Source organism: Gavialis gangeticus, unplaced genomic scaffold (assembly GCF_001723915.1).
Source record: "Gavialis gangeticus isolate Ggan-Ray unplaced genomic scaffold, GavGan_comp1, whole genome shotgun sequence".
Taxonomy (NCBI): domain Eukaryota; kingdom Metazoa; phylum Chordata; order Crocodylia; family Gavialidae; genus Gavialis; species Gavialis gangeticus.
In genome coordinates this window covers 8,877,386-8,887,254 of record NW_017729011.1, presented here as the reverse complement: position 1 = coordinate 8,887,254, position 9,869 = coordinate 8,877,386, and the positions used below count along the sequence as shown (strand labels likewise).

At 47.6% G+C, this 9,869-nt stretch overlaps 1 long non-coding RNA gene across 1 annotated transcript; it reads left to right on the top strand.

Annotated features, from left to right (window-relative positions):
* The first annotated feature begins 3,685 nt into the window (after positions 1–3,685).
* On the top strand, positions 3,686–8,360 carry LOC109292874. The gene is made up of 3 exons (XR_002096194.1): positions 3,686–3,818; positions 4,723–4,827; positions 7,536–8,360. It is a non-coding gene; the product is annotated as an uncharacterized LOC109292874 (long non-coding RNA).
* The last annotated feature ends 1,509 nt before the right edge of the window (positions 8,361–9,869 follow it).

Sequence of the window (9,869 nt, the reverse complement as noted above, 5' to 3'; positions counted from 1 at the left end):
TTGTCCCCTCTCAAACTTCTCTTTTTCAGGCTGAAGGTCCTTCCTTGTATGGCTTGCCGTGCAAGCCTCTAAGCAAAGGGGTGGTCCTTCTCTGCACTCTCCCAAGTTTTACCACATCCTTGTTAAAGTGCGGCACCCAAAACTGGATGCAGTTCTCCAGTTGCTGTCTCACCAGTGCCAAGAAAAGCAGAAGACTTGGCTGAGTGTTCCTCCCAAGAGCTATCTTGATAACTAGAGTAGCCCATGACAACCATGTCTTATGCTCATGCAGCCTCTGCCAGTTCTCAGGAGAACTCTAGATTGAGTTCGGTGACCTGTAGTATATACCTACAGTTAGGTCTCTCTCATCATGCCCCCTTGCCCCCTTCCCAGCAGTTTGGCCCAGAGGGTTTCAGGCCGTCCTTCTTTGGAGCTGGTGACAGCCCCCAAGGAGGTGTACTGCCCCTTCACATGAAGAGCTACACCTCCACCTTTCTTCCCTACTTCTCTTCTATGCAGGGCGTAGCCCTCCATGGCTATGCTCCAACTGTGTGAAGAGTCCCACCAGGTCTCCATAATCCCTACTAGATCATAACGCCCACTGGAGAGCAGGAGGTCTAGCTCCTCCTGCTTGTTGCCCATGCTCCTGGCATTAGTGTTCAGGTACCTGAGTCCACCTTCGGAGGCCCTCGATTCCCTGTCACGCTGAAGAAGATGTTCCCATAATTCCCACAAGAGTGGCTCTCCTAGTGTCCTTATCTATGGACCTTTCTTGTGTGACAGTCCCTGGGCATGCTTGAATTACTGTATCCCCATCCCCCAGCAATCTTAGTTTAAAGCCCTGTCCAGAAGATTGGCCATCCTGGCTGAGAACAGAGATTTACCTTTGCACGTGAGGTGGATGCCATCCCTTCCCAGGAGTCCTCTCTCCCTGAAGTGCGTGCTGTGGTTGAGGAATCCGAAGCCCTCTCAGTAGCACCACTGCCAGAATCGTCAGTTCACTTCCTCGATGCATCCTTCCCTCCTAGGACCATGGCCTGCAACAGGGAGAACAGAAGAAAAGACTATCTGGGCACCTGACCCCTTGTACCCAGCCCCCCAAGCCCTGTAGTCACTCATGACCTGGTCTGGATTACTCCCGGCCATGTCATTTATTCCCACATGGATAAGGAACATGGGGTAGTAATTGGAGGGCCAGATGAGCCTGGGGATCCTCTCTGCAACAGCACAGATGCAAGCCCCAGAGAGGCAGCAGACCTCATGGGCTAGGGGGTCCAGAGAGCAGATGGGTCCCTCAGGAGGAAGTTCCGCACCACCACTACCTTGTGCCTCCCCTTGGGGGTGTCAGCACACTGCTTATCTTTCCCCTCCTCCGGTGTCTCCATTGGAGCCTCCTCCGGTGTAGGGAGGGGAGCATACCTCTTGTGCAGGGCCAGGGGAGGAGGAGCCATGACCCTGCATTTCCTGAAGCATGAGGTGACTGTCTTCCAAGTAGCTCCAGGTGGGTCTTCATGGTCAACCTTCCTTCTCTTCTTCCTTCTTCTGGACAAGGGTCTGGCAGTAGCCATTGATGAAGTCTTTGTGGGCCCTGATGGTGCACAACTGGCATAGTTCCTCCTCGAGCGCCCACACCCAGCCCTCCAGAGACTCCACAAGGAAGCACACCCCACAAGCGGAGGTGCCCCCCTGCCCAGCTGGCAGCAGCCGTGCCAGGCAGCCCCCACAGTCAGGGGCCACGGGCTTCGCCTGGGTGGGGGGCAGAGTCTCGGACTGTGTCTGGGTGGAGATCTTGACAATACCAGGACACCTGTGGGCACAACAAGTCACCGCCTGGCTATGAGTGAATTCACACCTCTGCCTGATCCCAGCAGCTCCTCTTTGGGCTTCTGGCCTCAGGCTCCTTGCCGAGACCAGCCCTCTGGGTGCCTTCTGCATGAACTCCCATGCAAACTGCCATGCCCAAGTAGAGCTGCACCTGTTTGCATGCTCTGTTCATGCAGCTCCAGTTACGGGGCTCCCTGGGAGGCTCAACTAAGTCACCCAGCATGGCTCCGCATGCTCATGCACATGCATGTACACAGGCATTCATACACACACCCACACACACTCCCTCAGCACCCTCTGAGCACCCCTGCACTTGCCCACCCTCTCTCGGCCCAGCTCACTTACCACCTGGCTCTTCACTTGTGGGGGTCAGAATCCAGGTGGAGTCCAGGTCCCAGTGTTCAGCTCCTGGGGGCACAATGGGTGTTGACCCATGCTTCTCCTCCAGGAACAGGCCCAAACTTCTCATCACCAAAGCATTCGTACTTCCTCTTTGCTTGGTGAACCCACAAGACCTGGCCTAAAATTATCATTGTTTTCATTCTCAGTTCCCTAATAAAAATGAAATGTTGACAAGAGTTGGGAGCATAAAGGCTTTTTTTGTCTCCAAAGAGCAGGCGTAACACAAGCAATAGCACCTACCCATCAATGTGTGTGGGAGGGATCCTCCAGGGCTGAGGAGAGAGTGCCTTGGAAATTTGCTTGGTCTTTCATCGCAGCTTCCCATGGGATGCCACATACTGCTGGATCAAGTCATGGATATATGTGCTGTAATTTTTTAGCCCAGTGCCTCAGGACATGCACTGAATCTTAAATATGAGAGATTGCAGTGAAACCTTTGTCATGGGGTGGTTTGGGGAGGCAAATCATCCCATACTTTCCTGATGTGATGTTCCCACCTCTTCCCCTGAAGTAGATGGCACTGGTTACTCTCAGATAGATTATTAGATGACATGTCTGATCCAGGGCATTCCTATGCACTTATGTTATCCCAGACGTGGTACCCTGGTCCCAGAATCCACTTTAACTGGGTATGGTATGTATTGATGAGGGAGCTGTTTTCCTATATGAGAGACAGGCACAGCTTTCTGACTTAACTAGATGAAAGAAACAACAAAAAAACCCAAAGGAAGATCTCACTGAGACAGCGCAAATCTTTGCGTATCCTTGCTTACAATCTGGAGTCATTCCTGCGGACAACACTCCACCTAAGCTCACAGGCCCAGTCCTCACAGTGCTAGAATTTGGTAGAACTCTTTTAGAGAAACTTGAAGCATATTTAACAGCTCTCCTGCCTTCAGCGCAAATCTCATCTTCCCCATCGCCTTGTAGATTCAGAGGCCAGGACAAACAGAATCGAGGGCAGACCAGATTCTGGAGTCTATGTGGAAGGGAAGGACATATATAAGCTTCAAATGTAACACCAGACCATGTCCTCTGGCTCCACAGAAAGACTGGAACATGGAATTCATCCTATAATATGAAGAAGCCCCAGGGAACAGAGCCAAACTTAAACAAGAGCAAGGCAGGAATGAGTTGTGATGGAGTACGTCCCACAGCTTGGGCCAAAATGTATCCTTGTTGCAACTCTTTAAGTCACTAGAGCTACATCAGCAATGGTAGCTTCAGTGCAGATATGGTCACTCTGGGTTTTCAGCTGATCACTACATAAATTTCCTACATTGACACCCACATGGTTCTTTCTGATTTTCACAGGCATACATTAGATTGATACCAACCCCAGAGAGGGATCCAAAATCTGTCCCCCTAACTCTACCTGGATAGCACAATCAAAAAGTTTCACACTGCACACTCATGTCTGCCAACCACATGACTCAGGTTACTGGGGCAACGTCCAGAGGGAGGGAAGGGAGGGAGGAAGGAAATAGCGTTGTGAAAAATAAACTGCAGCCCGGCTGAATGCGAGTCAGAAAGAAGGGCAGGAAAGGCCAGCCAGAAAGCACAGCACAGCTTGTGTGGAGACCTGAAGGAGATGGTCTGAGTACTTATCAATGGTAAGGAAAACTTCTTAAGGTAACATAGAGTCAAGGGTGATTTGTATTTGGTAAATCCATCTTCAGTCTCTCTAATTTATGGCTTCTATCAGCAGAGGAAGGCTGAAGATTGAGTGCATTGAAATGCAGTCTGTATTACCAGGTCTTCATCAAAAGGGCTTTGGTACTGAAATCACAGATGTTGTCAGGTGTTGTCATTAATCATCAATGACAGACAATCTTCTGCTGTCACAGACTGGTATGCCTGCCTGTGGCACAGAGAGGAGACTGCTGCCATGTCAGTGCAAGGGTATCTGAAGTCCTCTCAGCAGGGACCCTTAGCAGCTCCCCCTACCCACAGCATCATCATATGATTTTTAAAAGGCCAATATGGATGGGGACTAGGGAGGAGAATGGAGTAACCAGCTGGGGAAGCCAAGGAAAAATTGCTTAGTGATTAAAATAATCCTTCGTCTGACTGGTCTCACACCGGAGTTATCAGGAGCTATTCCTCTGAAGTTCATGGAGCTATTTGTGACAAAAGTGGAGTTCGTAAGCAAACAGCCAGGCCCATTTCTTCCAGTTGCTTCTAACCATCTTGACTTCCTCTGCTCCTGTGGGCCAAGATGGGCTGCGCTATCAGTTTAGTCTCTCACAGGGCTTTGAACCAGCTTGTGAACTGAGCTACCATATTCTGTTCTGTAGAATATATTTTCTATTAATTATACTTTCATCTTAAAGCTCTGATCCTGTTGTATAGCAGGTGTGTTATAACTGCTAGACCTGCTAAACTGGCAAAGGTGATTCATAAGAGATAATGGGCTCCCAGGAATTTTCCTTTCACTTTGGTGCCCTGTGAAGCTTTTTCTCCCAGTTTGCTTCAGAGGCCTTCTAATATTTTCAGTTTTCTTCCTTATCTCTACAGCCTGCAGGTATGTGGCAGGGAAGATTAGGAGCCTATGTGGCAGAAGAGATGAGGAGGAGCCTTCTAGCTGCACAGCCCAGCCAGCTGACCACAACCAGAGCCAAAGTACGTGCATATCTTTTTGGGACTGTCATGATAACACACAAATTAGGAAGCTGTGCAGTGTAATGGCTTGGGCTGAGGTCTCAAGCTCAGATCCCATTTCTAGTCCTACCCCTGCTACTGACCTGATCTATGTGCCTGTATCATCAAGTCACCCCCGGGGCTGTCAGATGTTTCCATCCACAGTGCACGATGTATCATTTGTGTGTCCCAGTTTGTACCACCCCTGGCAGTCCTGCTATCTCATAAAGAGGATCATGAGTCTTCCTGCTTACTGGATTTTTTTCCCTGAACAAGAAGCACAGTGTTTGATCCTGCAACAGTGGTGTCATTTTCTTGTCATTTCTCCTGCTTAATTTTCTACCTGTTTTTTTTTTTAAATTTTCAACACTGCCATCCTGTTCTAGACCCTTGTAGAGAGAAACAACCATAGCCAAAGCTGTACTGCAGGTAATCACAGGGGTGTCTGGATATATGTTGTTTAAGTGTTTAGTATCCTCCATTTCCCAGATGTAGGTCTCCCCAGGGGGCTTTCTGAAAGCCTGTGCTATTTCCTATAATCAGATATCCTGTTAGCAAAACAGGATCAGCAACACAAAAAAATCTGTTTTCATTGCCAGTACTCCCTCCCTCCCTGTTGCATCCGTCAAACAGGCAGTTCATTTAAAAACCCACCAGTCAGTATGACTTGGCAAATTGCTCATGGAATATCTGGGGAGATTGCCACACGTTCGCCTGCCTGCAATTCAATACCTTTGATCCTTGCCACTGAATCACTTGGAATACTCCCTGCTTTGCCTCCTCCCTTTCTCATTATCAGCCCTGGGAGATACAGCGTCCTGCTCAGCAGACCTGCGCTTTTGTGCTCACTGTATGTAAAATGCACTGATCCTGTGCTCCTTTATGCCAAGATAAGTCTAACTGAGCAGCAGCTCTGGTTCTCTTAGTGTGTTGCCCATGTATCTATGATTAAAATGTAAATACAGAAGCGCTCAGTGGTAGATTGAGAAGTGTGAGCCAGACCTGGGGGGCCAAGTTATATAGCAGGGCTGGAAGGCTCCAAAGCATTTCTCCAGCTTCAAAGAGAAGCCATATGGGGAAGATTTACCTGGTAAAGGACTCTGGTCCTTCTCTCACTTTCACCAGTTCTATACCATTGATAACTCCACCGAACTCAGGGGAGTATGTCCTGACTGGCTCCAGTGGGCACGTGCAGACAAGCATGCAAGTGGGGTTTGAGGAACCCAAACTGCGCATGTGCACCCAATTTGCACAGCAAATGCCGCACCCATTTGCCATGTGGATTTGCAGCACAGGGCCAAAAATTGACACCGGGAGCTCCTGGTGGCAAAAAACAAACCTCCAACAAAAAGTGGCATGGTGCACTCAGCAACAGCATGTGCTGCCAAAAATAGAGGCTGGCCAGCCAAAGCCATGCTCCAAACAGCCAGATCAGCGCTGCTGCTGCCCCGGGAGGTCCCCCAGACCCAAGGTAAGGCTGCTGGAGCCAACAAAGGTGCCAACCCCAAACTGCCCTATCCCACCTGGGACAATTTACCCCACACCAACCCAACCTGCAGGGGTATGCACAGCAGCAAAAAACAGTGGCACAAATTTGTTCTGCTGCCATTTTTGCCATGATAACTGCATGCCCCTGCACATGGGGATGCACCCAGCGTGATTAAGCTCACAACAGGGTCCAGCTAAAAGGATCTGGGCTTTGTCTTCCTGAGTTACTATATACAACAGCAGGAGTAGCCAAGACTCTCACACAGAGCTCTGTTGTCAGCCAAGAGCTGCTAACTCTGTTCTGCAAATGGAAAGAAATAAGGTTTGTGATTGGAAATTTCCCTCCCGACACTCATAAAAGGAAAAGTTGCAGGGAGGAGTGGCAGTGCTTTATTATTACTACTGCTGTTGGTGTTAATCTCAGGAGCAGTGTCTTGCCACACAGGTGAGGGTGTGGGAATTTTTTTGCAACAAAGGCAGCCTAGTTTGTCCAATGTTTAACTATAAGCTAAAAACAAACTGTTTTAAACAGGCTGAATTAAAATTAGGCCTGTAATGGGGGTCATGTAATGCTCAGCACTGGTATGGGATGAGATGCATGGATGATGATATTTAACTCTCCCCTTTAAGAGAACCAGCTAAAACTCATTAGCTGCTATGCCAGAGTAGCTCTAGTGCAATCAAGGGGGCTCCACCAATTGACAGAACCTGAGGATCTGGCTTAATGTGTGAAGATAGAAAGGGCTAGACCCCAGCTGGTGTTGGGCTGTGTTGACTTTGATCTACAGGGTGGGTAAGGCCATGTCCTTCTGATGAAGCAGCATCAGTTAGGAGCATTATTTGTGTGACATTTCTATATGGGCAGAAACCAGAGCATAGAAGCAGTTACACAAACCCAAAAGGGCTTTTTGTGCTATAATGCATTTCCCCTGCCAGTCCAGTACAAGCTATACTGACAAGAGCATAATTTTTCCTGCTGAATTGTCTCTCTGCTACTTAGGCCAATGTAGCTATACGGGGAAAGTTGTCTAAGGTTGACCTGGCACAGTTCTCTCAGATTTACTCTCACGATTTTCTGCCGGCAGGCTTGTAATGCAGTCTCCTCTAGCTAATGTTGAAGCTCTGTCAACAGCAATAATCCTTTTAATTCCTGTGGCTAATGATGGTTCTCCCTCTTTTTTTCTGATGTTCGATCTTTTCAGATGTAAATACAGTGACATCAGAAGGCCCGCGAGTGACAGACTCAGTCACCAGGAATAATGGTCTCATCCTTGAACAGCCCTGTGGATCCTGAGGGTAGCTGGCCTTGTGTTCTTCCTTGGCAGCCCTAGAGCCACCATTTTCACTGACCATGCCTTGCTCCTGTTCCCCCAGGGATTAGAAATGTTTCACCCACAAATCCACCCAGCATCACCTTTGTACAATGATACATGTTGTCCTTCTTCACCTCTTGCTGCCAGGACTTCCCTGCATGGAACATGAATTAAAACACCTGAGCAGCAGCTGCAGCTCCTGGCTGTCAGGGGCTTGCTCCATGCCCTTTATGTCCCATGTTTGGGCCAGACAGCACAATAGAAAAGTGTTTTTCTGTAGTGTGTAGAGCCAAATTCTGTTTCCATTTATGTTAGTGTTAATCCAGCATTGCTTCCCTGCCTGTCAGGTGTTATAGTTTCCTTGACTGCAGTGGAGCTATGCCAATTTACAACCAAGACTGGCCCAACAGAAATCCCCCCAATTCTGGTAGTGCTTTGAACACAGCCAGACTCTCCCTTCCACAGATGAAAGTGGTGACCTTGCTACCCAGGTTCAACACTAGACCATGCAAAGTAGGCATTGGAGGGCCCAGCTCTTGATATGTGGTGAGCAAATTTCCTTTCTTATGAGAAACTCTTCCTGTATTGTCACAGTGAGCAATGAAGACAGCTTCACAAACTCCCATTGTGTGGAGATGAATGTGTCCGAATCCTTCCTGTGATGCACACCCAGAATTCAAACAGAAATAAAGACTAAAATCAAAACTGAAAAAAGTGTGTTGTAAATTGCTTCTGATTTCACATGGCATTAAGTATTTGCATTGCAGCAGCTACCTAGAGATTCCAGCTCACATTGGGTCCCAGATGTACAGGGCAATGCACACACACAGTAAGAAAATACCCTGACCCCAAAGTTGCTTGCAATACAAACCAAGAGGGTAGACAAAGAGTGAAAGAGGAATCAGAGTCATAGAAGGGGAAATTAATTGACCAAAGACTGGCTCAGGACTGGCATCCACTTCCCAAACCAATATCCTATGAATGTAACTAGAGGTAACAATTTATATTTTGTCACTGGAAGTTGGTCTGTTGCAAACCTTCATGAAAAGGGCAATGCTTAGCAATAAAGTGGAACTTCAGTTCTATCTACACTGATAGAGTCAATGTTAAGGTTACCCTAAAGCCTAAGCATACCAACCACCTATACCACAAACCCCTAGAGCTGGACCCTGGTGGCAGTGCAGTTCAGCTCCAGAAGCTGTTTAGAATTGCCAGATGAGAGGTTTATCCCATCCCCACTCACCTCCAGACCTGCCCTGTTCTGCATGGTGCTTGGAGCTTACCCAGATGTGCAAGCTTCAAACCAAGGAAGTGTGCCTGAAGCAATCCCACCGTTCTCTGTTCCAGTCTTCCAACTCTGATTCATTCCCTTTTATCTCACTGTGACCATAAGTAGAGACAAGCCGTCCACAAAATGATTGCTAGAAGGGCTCCGCAAGGGAAAGCTCGCATACACCTTATGAAAATAAGAAACACTAAGGAAATACGAAGTATAATAGGGATGGTTTTGGTGCAGGCTACCATGAGAGTTATAGATGGGAAAGGGTGGCTCATATGGCTCTCACTGGTTTAGGATGACCTCAAGGTCAACACTAAATATCAATTTAGATGTTGTCCTGATGGTACAAAAAAGTCTCTGTTAAAACTCCTATCAGTTTCAGCGGGGCCAAGATATCTATGCAAAAGTTTATAACGTTCAGAAAAGTATTGCACATTGACAACAATAATGAGAAGATTTACTGTTATCTGAGCTGCAATGAACAGTTATAAGGGACACACATCTCATATTTTAGGACACAGACAAACAATTAGCTTGGGGTGGAGTAAGGAAAAGATTGCTCAATGGAGCAACTGATTTGATCTTTTTTCTCTGGGTTTTCTGACCTATTCACTAGTCGTGGCACTTGTCAAGACAAGCTACTGAACTGCAAAAAGTAGTCATCTGATATCATATGTTCCTATGTTCCTATTTAAGAGAAGAGACTGGCTGGATTAAGCTTGGTTTAAGTGGCATCTTTAAGGGCACCTATACACGTGCTGTGGGATGGAGAGGAGGCATTTTTATTAGAGCAGCTCTTGGGAGCTGCTCTAATAAAAACATCCGTGGCATCATGTGTATTCAGCATCTGATGTTTCAAAATGGTGGCAGGGGCACTTTGACTAAAACTTGTTCAATGAGCTGTAGTTAAAGCACCCCCACCACCATTCTGAAATGCGGGGACA